Source organism: Corapipo altera, unplaced genomic scaffold, assembly GCF_003945725.1.
Source record: "Corapipo altera isolate COAL_440 unplaced genomic scaffold, ASM394572v1 151, whole genome shotgun sequence".
Lineage (NCBI taxonomy): Eukaryota > Metazoa > Chordata > Aves > Passeriformes > Pipridae > Corapipo > Corapipo altera.
The window spans coordinates 467,615-478,307 of NW_020884976.1; the positions used below are offsets into that span (position 1 = coordinate 467,615).

The window sequence follows — 10,693 nt, forward strand, 5'->3', positions numbered from 1 at the left end:
CCAAACTGCACCCATCCATTGTGCAGTGCAGGGCCAAACACTGAAGAGCTGTTGCAAAGTGTAAATTTTCCTCGGTATCTAAGCGCCAAAGCTCCAAATTCCCACTGGTGCTTTCCAAACACCTTGGCCCTGTCAGAGCTGTGAAGAAGGGTGTTCATCCTCTTGATATTCCCCATTATGGGAATAATTCTCTGCTGCTAGCAGTGGTTTTAAGTGAGCAATGCAACTTGTACCACTGTTTTCCAGGTTGTCAACACGTTTTCTAACCTCTAAGACATTACATAACTTTCCCTTTTGGGAGTGTGCACCTGTTTTAATAAAAATAAATTACCATTAGTATATAAAATTAATATACTGATGCCATCTGACTCTTCCCCTGTAGGAATCTTGCTGTTTATTGGAAGGGGTTAAATGGAGAGCAGAAGGGAAAGCACATCCTAAGTGCAGCTGGAAAGGGATCTCAGCATCAGCAGAGCAGGAAAGGATGCAGGCCTAGACCAAGTACCAGCTCACCCACAACCCTGCTTCCCAGCAGAGGGACACCCACCACTCAATTTCTGGATTGTAATTCATAATCCCACACTGGGCACCTCAGCCAGCCCCCCCAAATACTTTGCTGAACAAGTTTGCTCAGTTCCTGCATCAGATCCCTTCTCCCTCATATTGAGAGCCTGCACCTGTCTGTGGACAAATGTTAAAATCACCCTCTTGCAGCATCTGCACCAAAGTCACCCTGTGTTCATCCCTCTTTTTTCCTTCCAATCATCACTCAGCCGTTTGGGTGGGATGAGGGAATAAAACCTCATAAGTGATTACATGTACACTCTGAATCCCATTGTGGGAAGCAGTGAGAATCCAGCTGAACTCTTCAGGGCACTCTGAATGACTCATGTAAACTAGTCAAAAATCCTTTTAGGAAATGACCCAGTTGAAGAAATCAGAATCTGCTCACAAATGATTTGCAAACCAACGAATGAGTCCAGGGAGCCTGTTTCTCAGGGCCTGACTCATCCTCTCTAGTATTCTTTTCCCTTTTTTTCTTTTGAGCAGTTCAAAAAATTTGTATGAAATTGCTAGAGTATTTTATAGCTATTACTCACCAGCTCAGCATGATTAAATGCAGCCTATAATACACATAAAGAGGGTAAAATTTTAAAAAAACATCAGACTGGCTCAGGAGCTAAATTTCCCGGGAGCCTGAAGTGTTGGAAATGCTGAGGACTGCAGCACATCATTTTGAGGCTCTGTGCCACCCCAGAGTGCTTCTCCTCAGCTCACAGGGCTGCTGAGGTGATTCATGGGGGGTTGCTTACACTGCCCAGCCCTCTTCAGATTTTGCCAACTGCAGGAAAGTGTTTCTTTTAAATGAAAACTCTCTTTAGGGTGAAACTTTTAAATTCAGGCAACCTCAGAGGACAGACTCATCCTTTACCTAACTCCATTGGTGAGAAAAGTATTTCAGGCACTTGATATCGGAGGATTACTCTGCTCCAGGGTTTGTCCTGGAGGAGGCCACTACCTCCACAGTAGGGTTGGCTGTACTTGTTTGGAGGTAAATTTTGTCTCATAGGTTCTGTTTTTTTCTCCTGAAACCAGGTATTCTGGTTTTGGCTACGGTAGAGTTGATTTTCTTCCCAGTGGCTGATATAGGGCTAAATTCTGGATTTGTGCTGTGGTTGATAACAGAGAGGATGGTTTTGTTATTGCTGAGCTCAGCCAGAGCCAAGGCCTTTCCTACCCCTTGTACGGCCACGTTGGGGAGGGGCTCGGGGTTTGTGGGAAGCTGGGAGGGGACACGGGTGGGACAGGTGATCCCCACTGACCCAGGGGATATTCCAGACCGGGTGATGTCATGCTCAGCATATAGAGTGGGGGGAAGAAAGAGGAAGGGGGTGACATTCAGAGTGTTTGTCTTTCCAAGTCACTGTTATGGGTGATGAAGTCCTGCTTTCCCAGAAGTGGCTGAACCCCTGCCTCCCACGGGAATTCCTTGTTTTGCGTTGAGTTTCTTGAGTGACTTTTGCTTTCCCTATTAAATTGTCTTTACCTCTAGCCAAGAGTTTTCTAACTTTTACCCTTCCAATTCTCTCCCTGTCCTGCTAGTGGGTGCATGGGGCTTGGTGGCTGTCTGGGGTTAAACCACAACAGCAGGGAAGGGGTCAGAAATTACATCTCTGGGAAGAGAACATGACTAGGGAGGGAGGAACCTCTGTCAGTCTCGGAAGAGCCTCTTGGAGCTGAGCCAGGGGATCAAAGCCAATTTGAGCCAGAGCTCAGGGCACGGGAAAAACACAGCTCTGTTGAACTGCTTATCCCTGGGCAGATCTAGCTTCAGGCCTTCTGAAGGATCACCAGCTTTGAGTTTTTGCCCCTACATGTGCCAGGAGAGGTTCTAAGAACACAGGTGTGAGGGAGGCAGAGAGAGCCCTTGAAAGCATGGTTGTTATTCACCTGCCCCTCTTGCTCTGGGAGATGAGGTCGCATCCAACCCACTTTGTTCCAGGCATCCAGAACAGGGAAACCAACCCTTTGGCCAGAGCAGCTCTTTACCTGATTTGTAAAGGTAAAGTAAATCTGCCTCTGACAAATGTCTGAGCAACACGTACTGAAGGAAAACAAAATAATGAAACAGCTGGGGTGGGAAAGCATTTCTAATGCCCTCCAGGGCTGAAACTCAGGGAGCTTGAGCAGCCACCAGGGAAGACTCGAGCAGGGCTTCGCTCTGTCTCTGCAAGCTGGGGATGTTTGTAAAGAAGAGGTTAGTCAGCAGCTCCTGTTCCGTACAACAAGAGTCATCCTGGCTTTTAATAGCTCCCCATTAGCTCAGGGAGAAGGAGCAGCTGACCATGAAACAGCAGCAAGGACATCTGAGGTGGCCTAAAAATGTAACATATGAGTGATCGATTTTTAAATAGAGTACACAAAGGGAAAGAGACAACTTGGGATAAATCCAAAGCTGAAAATCCAGTTTGGGGGAGTAAGTGAATGCAAGGTGGAGACCAAATTATCACGCTCTCAAGTGAGAGGGAAGGGTTGAGCTGTCAGACCTAGACCCAATCCTGAGAAAGGGGTAAAAAATCTCTAAATAAAAGACACTTTTAGTGGGAAAGGCACATGATTCTCTGTACCCACCAGGGTTGCAGTTATTAGAATGTTATGGGCTCTTAGCTGTCCAGCTGGGTCAATCTCCAATGCATTGCAAGAAAAATCAAAAATCCTTTCCAAGGTAAACATTGCATTTTGTACTTCTCCCCTCTCAATAGGTCAGCTGCCACAGCAAAGGAATGAGCCTAGCCTGACATGAGTTCTTCTTCAGAAATCCATACCTGGTATTTTTATTACCTTCCCTTTTTGGTGGCCATAACCTAATTGTTTAATACTGCTTTCTTGGAAAACTTCCAGGCTCTGTATTCAAACTATAATTTGGAGATGGTCTGTAATTTCCAGCCCCCAACTTTCTTTCTCTTCTAAAAACCAAATATTATACTTCTACCTCAACCCCTTCTCACCCTCCCTTATTCTTACATCTCCCTAAAAGTGTTGCAAACCTTTCAGAAGCAGCTTCAGCTGAATCTGTGAGCACTCAGGGGGATGTGTGCAGGTGCTGTGTATCTGAGTACCTCTGCTCTGGTTCAGTCATTTTTAACTCATCCTTTCTCACACCTGGCCTGCCTAATCTCTTTGTAGAACGCACTGCCTTACACAGCTTGTTGCCATGACTTCTTTATTCTGAGCGTTAGAGAATATGCTGGATGTTTCAGCCTCATCTGTGTCATCTTTTATTTGCTGTCATGGTCCCACCAGGCCAGGCTTCCCTTTGTCATCTTGTGCTTTGAAGGTATTTCTGGAACTTTTTCTTGTGCCCTCTCTGCTCCTCCCAGCCTGCTGTGTGTTGGGAGTGCTGTTTCTATTTCGGTGTGATTGTGCTACTACTCTACACGCTCTACACTCACGTGTCCTCACTCCCATTTACTTTACTTTTAAGCCCTAAAGAGCTCACAATGTAGCTGTAATGGCTTTTATTTTTTTCCCCCTTTCCTCTGTATCATTATTGTTTGCTCTTAAAAGTTAAAGTAAGATGTTTTTCACTGTGAGCAGGGGGCAGAGATCTGGGGAGATGTCAATGCTGTGGGCACACCCCCAGGGATGCCTGGGTTGGGGAGGTTCTGTTTGAGACAACATTTCAGTGAGAGAGGATGTGATTCTTGGAGGGGAGCAGCCAAAATCCGAGCTGCATCATGGACTCCTCTCTGATCTGCACTCCCTTCCATCCCTTTTGTTTTGATAATCTCATCTCTTGTCAGTGGCCTTTTGGGAATAAATCTCCTGCCAGGCTAATTAACTCTCATGGCACTATTCTCTTTTTTCACATCATTTTTCTGGCCATGTTTCAGCCTGGTACAGACGCTGGTGGTAGGTGCAGTTAAGGTGAGACATGCCATGTTCATGGGACATGGTGCCTTTGACAGCAGTGAACTAGCACTGAGGACCTTGTGGCCTTGTCTCTGTCAGTCTCACAGAGATCAGGTGTTTGCAGGCTCAAAGGAATACGGGTTGATCTCACCTGAATGGAGGATGAGTAGAGTAGCAGCTTCTTGTGTTGTAATTCAGAGTATTTGTACAGCATAATTTTATTTATATATAATGTGTTTAACTGGGGTTCTTCAGTACATGACAAAACTTCTTTGGAAGACATCAGGGTTGGCATCCCTAAAATGATAGTGAAAAACATGCTAAAAGGTGTATGGAAAGGTCATTTAAGACTGTGAGATCCAAGAGAAGGCTGGAGATGTTTTATGCCAGCTTCAAAGAAACATGGATACTGAGGAAGTGTTAGAAATTTTGTTTCATGCCAAAACACAGCTTAATAGAAGAGTAGGAGAGAACAACAGGAGACTTGGGTAACTGCTGTCCTGTTGTGCGTCAATACCTGTTAAAAGTTGATTTAGCTTTCTGGTTTTTAGCTGAGCTGGGCAGGTCAGATGTGGACCCAGAGGTACAAGACCTTTAAAATAGGAGCATAAGTACTTAAACCCATTTCTACCTTAAAAAGGGACTTCCTGGAGTCTTCAGCTGGGTTCGCCTGACTTGGAGTCAGGTCAGGCTTGGCATAGGAATGCTCTGAATTCATTCAGCTGCTTTGTGTCCTTGGACAGAAGTAGTAATTTTTCCTGGGCCAAGTTTGAATCCAAAATTGGCTTGACCAGGAACCTTTCATAGCTGGCAATCTTTCAGCTGCTTTGCTATAACAGAGACACAGGAAATAGGTGCTGTTTTTCAGTAGCTTAAGATACAGTACAAGGTTGCTTTTGGCTTGCAGGGGTAAGCCCAGTGTGAAGGTCACCAGGTTAATTTCTGACTCACAGCAATTCAAACATTCATAATCCAGCCCTCAGCGAACCAGTTCAAATTTTGTTCTCATCTTTAGATGCCATCCAGCTCGTGCTTTGAGACTCCAGTGATGTTTATAAAGTAGCCAACTACTTAATAAAAACAGAAGAGATGTTTGCAGAACATCATCCTTCATTCCCTTGCAGGCACCTTCTGTCTCCTGAATTGTCCCAAATAATTGCTCGTGAAGAAAATGTGACTTAAATTCAGTGCCTTAAACTGACTCAGACATAGATTAGGCTCTTAAAAGATGAAGTCCTGTTCTTGATCTAGAGGTGGAAACTGGTTCAGTCTGAGAGGCGTTGGTAGGGAGGCACCTCTGGAGGTCTTTGGTCTGACAACCTGCTCACAGTAGGACTGTCACCAGCACTAGGTCAAGACAGCTGTGCTTTTCATCAGCCAAACATGGAGGAAGTCCTAGGATGAAGAACTCCCACCTTTCTGTGACCTGATCCCAGGCTGCACCACCCTCCAAGTACAGATTTTGTTTCCTGATGCGGAATTTGAACTTCTCAAGCTGTAAGATGTGGCTGTCGCCCCATTTCCCCACTGCCCCTTGTTAAATGGCTGTTATGGCTGAGAAGTTTGGCCCTGTGATCTTCAGCACTTCCCTTCCAGTAGTTGCAGGTTCCTCCTATGTCTCCATAGATCCACCTTTTCACGGGTCTAGGTAAGGCTCCTTCAACTCTCTCCACAAGACATGTGTCTCTGACCACAATGGCAGCTACTGCTGGACCTTCTCAGGTTTCTCCAAACTCCTTTAGGACTGAGGATCTGAGTTCTGAGGGGATTATAGAACCATAGAATCACTGAATCATTAAGGTTGAAAAAGCCCTCTAAGATGGAGTCCAACCATTCCCCCAGCACTGCCGTCCTGGGTTTACTTGTTCTAAAAATCCAAGCAGGAGTTTTTCTTTTCCCTGCTTCACTGTAAGGGAGGGATGTTGAGGGGGTGATTGATCTACACAAAAGATCTAGCTGGCAGAACTGCATTCCAGGCTGATGGCTCTCCTGGGAACTGGGGGGGGTGTGTGTGTGTGATGAGTTTTTTTTTCTTCCCTCCTCTCCTTGGAAATGGGGACACTTCACTTTTTGCCTTAAGTCGGGCAAGGTGTGTGTTCGAGGGGTCGGAGGTTCGCTCTGTTTTCAGCCTGGTCATCTGGCTGTTTTCTGGCCTTGGCTTGCCTGTGCCCTGCTCTGTCCCCAGCCCCAACCTGCTCAGATTTCATCGGAGAGGTTTGACCCACCCGCAGAGGAACTTTTTGGGAGGGGGTCGCCCTCTTCCCTCCTCCACTCCTGTGTTTTTGGCAGTGGTTTGTGCTCATCGACAAAGGGGGGGGGGGGTTCCCAGCGACGGCCGGCCCCAGACAGCGTGAGTTTGATGGGAAGAACCCGCCCCTCTTCCCCTTTTCCCTTCCCCTCCTCTCTGAGGGGAACCTCCATTGTCGGCCCAACAGCGCCCCCTGCCGGCCGTGGTTGGAATTGCCCCAAAGGCCGGGAAGTACCGAACTGTTCCCTTTTTGAAGGGAACTTTGGGTACGGGATTATTGTTTAGTTGCTTTTGTGTTCTTTTGTTGTTCTGCCAATACACATATATCCTTTAATAAAGGGTTGTTATTTCTTCCTTTTTCCATACTTCCTCGATTGGAGCCTCTGAATTTTGGATTTACAATTGCTGAGAGAGGGGAGTTTGGTCTTCCTCATCACTTATGCTCCTTATCAAAACACTTCAGTCTCATTAAACTGAGACAACTGCCGAAGCCACCACTAAACCATGTCCTCAAGTGCCACATCCACATGTTTTTTGGACACTTCCAAGGTAGCTTCCCTCAGTCTCCTGGCCGTGCTCCTCCTAAAGTATACCAGTCTGTGGTTTATCTTTTTTGCAATTAGAGCTCACTCTTACCTTAATATTCAATCTTGTGTCCACTGTAACCCCTGAGTCCTCTGCAGCACTGGCAAACTTGATTCTGATGGAAAATATATGAATTTGTTGGACCCAATATGAAATATTAAGTCTGCATTCAAGGTAATATTTCATAAATTACCTTCCAGCAAAATCAAGGAGCACTCAGACGTTTTTTCAGTTAAGATATTTACTCCAATCAGGAAACATAACTGGGATGTCATTCTTGGAATAAAAGCCAGGAAAATCAAGGAAAACCAGTGCTTTTGTGGCTGTGATTTTGGTTCCATAAATCCACAGATGTATGGGCTGGAAACTGCGTTTGGTGGGCGTGCAGTGCAGATGCTTGTAAAGCCCAAGTGTGGCTCCACATGGGCCCTATCAGGACACACACGCACATGTAAGAAGTTTGGTTATGGATTCAGGCCTAGATAATGAATGAAAACAAGGGACATGATCCCACACCCTGTGGGGTGCTTCTGTTCAGCTCTCAGCCTTCTCCAGCACATCCTCTTGTGATGGGCTTCTGTTGGCCTGGCAGTTTTCAGGCAGGCTGCCAGCTTGGATCCTACACTGCCAACCCACAGTGAGTCACACTGACCCAAACATCCCTTTGGCCCATTATTGCTTTTCTCTATTCCTGTCTCACTGGTATTTCATTTCAGAAAAAACTTCTGATAGTGTTGTCATTAAATCCAGTTTGGAAATTAAATAAATAAATAAAAGACAAAAGAACAGTGCACAGGCTTGTCCTTCCCACCACCCTGCAATCCAGAGCACCGAGCTGGGGGAAATGCTCCAGGTGCATCTGTCGGCTGAGGGTTTCCCCTGAGTGCTCTTCTGCATCACGTTTTCTCCTAGAATAGTCCCCAGACTGCCTGAGAGTGTGTATGAGTGGGACTGTAGCTTTTGTGGCAACAGTTTTCATTACAATTTTGGTGTCCCAGCTGTCCCTCCAAGTTCTGTTTCACTTCCCATGGGAAGACGGCCCCGTGTGCTGCTGCAGCACAGTGAAGAGGACGGTCTCTCTCTGTCCTGTTCCATGAGCTGATGGGCAGTTCACTGCAGCCTCTCCCCTGCCTTCTCTCTGCCTTGTGGGTCATAGGCAGGGCATGGTGGTTGTGGGGCTTGACCCTGCACTGTGCTGGTCACGGTGCTCTTCTGCTCTGAAGTCCTTTGTCACACAGGATGTGACAGGGTGTTCCTGCCCTCCAATTTTGCATTAAATCTGGGCTCACGGTGGGCAACAAAGCTTTTAGAAGGAGATGTGTGAAGGCTGTGAGCACTGGAGTGTCCTGAACTCTGGTCTGATGGTCTGACAGCTGATTAATCTCTAGCACAAAATGTGTCATACTTCAGTCAGCCTGGTCAGATTCCAGGATTACCCCACAGGGTCTTACGTGTGTGTGCCTTCCAAACTGAAGAGCCCTCTGCTCTCAGAAGTACCTTCACCTTTTATCTGAAGAACTCAGTGTGCTGAGCTGCTCCAGTTTTAGTTCTCCAGCACTTAAAAAATTATAAGCTGAGGTTTCCTATGGACTCTTGCAATTTTTTAATCAACCTTTTGAAAGCATGGGGTGTGGAGCTGAGCACAGCCCTTCCTTTTGTCTCACCATTGCCTGTTAGATTGCCCTTGCCAGTGCTCATCAGGCCAAGCTTCCCGTCATTCCCTGTTGCTCAGCACATAAGAGATCTCTGGGTCATCTTCAGAGCACTTGGTAGAGTGAAAAACAGGGATCCTTGGGGCATCTAGACCTTCTGGAAGATGACTTGCAATCAGAGTCCGCCTACCTGGAAAACCTGGAGCCCCCAGCACACATCCCACAGGCAGTGGGATGTAACCTTTGCTTGCTCTCTCAGGGTATTGGGACCCCTCACATAAACCAAGTATCATCAAAAAACTGCAAGCACAGACAATACCAGCAGTCCTCTCATTTGCAATGGTATTACCAACTCCACAGGCTGTGTCTTCAACATATCTGGGTCACCATGACATATCTATAAAGCCAATGTCCTAGGGAGGGTTAAGAGTGCCAACCTGCTTCTGGTGAAGACCCCTGGATTATGAAATGTGGGTGGAGGGAAATGGAGGAGATCTCAGGCACCCATAACTTCAACAATAAAATGAGCAAACTGAGTGGATTAAATAAGTGCATGTGCTTGGCATTAAGTGGTATGGACTAACAATTGCTTTAAGCAAGATTATTAATGAGGACTAGGACAAGAGCCAACTACACAAGCAAGCAATGGGTTGATTATCCTGACTCAAAGCACTTAGTTACGTCTGACATTCCTTGGCAGCTGGATTAACATGTTCCTGAGATACAGCTTTGTCTCCTAAGCAAAGGTTGCACATTTCCCCCGCCTGCAGGATCTTGTACTGTACAACTTTGCTATACAATTCTTCTAACAAGAAGTGTTTCATCCATGTCTTGAGTCTCCATCTTGCCTCACCCTTTAGCCAGGACATCATCAAATGACTGTCAAGGTTGAGCAGATCAGTTGAGTCACCTGAGAGTGGCACCTGCCCAAACTGCAGACCCAGAGCTCTTTGGCAAACACCTTAGAGTCTTTGGTGCTCTGCCAGTGCAAGAACTGCAGCGTGGTTCGAGTGGTGTCAGTGATGTCAGTGTGCCCAGTGTGCCAGGAGCAATGAGTGCACACCTGAAGCAGGGATGGAGGAACCCTGTCCTGGGTATAGACAATCTGTGTTGGATTGTCCAATCCAGTGTGGCTTGCTACCCTCAGCTGAGATGGTGCCTTGCATTGTAGCTGTTACTGGGGACAGCAGATCCTGTGCAATAAGTAAGACTGTACCTGTGTGATACCTTGTCTCTCCTAAACTGAGAACTACCCATTCAACCAGGCAGGTATCGTCAGGGTGAGCAGCCACCTTGAATCAACCACCTCAAAACTGTGAGATCTGAGGAGTGTGAGAGAAATACTTACTGAATGAAACCTGGCAGGTTCTACAGACACTTGTGCATGTGATTGTCACATGATGAAGCTACAAAGGGAGACAGGAAGGCTGTAGAGCAAGGTGGTCCTGGTCCTTGGGTCTCTGGTTTCTCGGGACTAGGGTATTGGCTTGTGTGCTAATGTTCCTCTTGGCTTTTTTCCTTTCCTGGTGACCCTGATCAGAGGTCAGCAGTTTTTGGTTAGGGAAATACTTTGTCAAAGCAGGACTTGAAGCTCTCTGAAACCTCTGCTCAGGCAATGAGGTCATTTACAGTGAGAGCAGAAGAGCAGAGTAGACATCCAGCATCACTATCAGCATTTGCTGTCATTGCTGCCTGGGGCTGTGCTTGTTGGCAGCTCACCTGGTCTCCACGATGGCCCTCACCACATGCTGTGTGTGACCCCTGAGGCTGGAGCAACAGGGGTCAGACGGAAGCT

The 10,693-nt window shown here is 46.6% G+C and overlaps 1 long non-coding RNA gene across 1 annotated transcript; it reads right to left on the reverse strand.

The window, feature by feature from the left end:
- Window positions 1-2,384: 2,384 nt before the first annotated feature.
- On the reverse strand, window positions 2,385-6,925 carry LOC113957736. Its single transcript, XR_003531281.1, has 3 exons — window positions 6,639-6,925; window positions 3,549-6,172; window positions 2,385-2,550 (listed from the first exon to the last, which is right to left on the reverse strand). It is a non-coding gene; the product is annotated as an uncharacterized LOC113957736 (long non-coding RNA).
- Window positions 6,926-10,693: the final 3,768 nt, after the last annotated feature.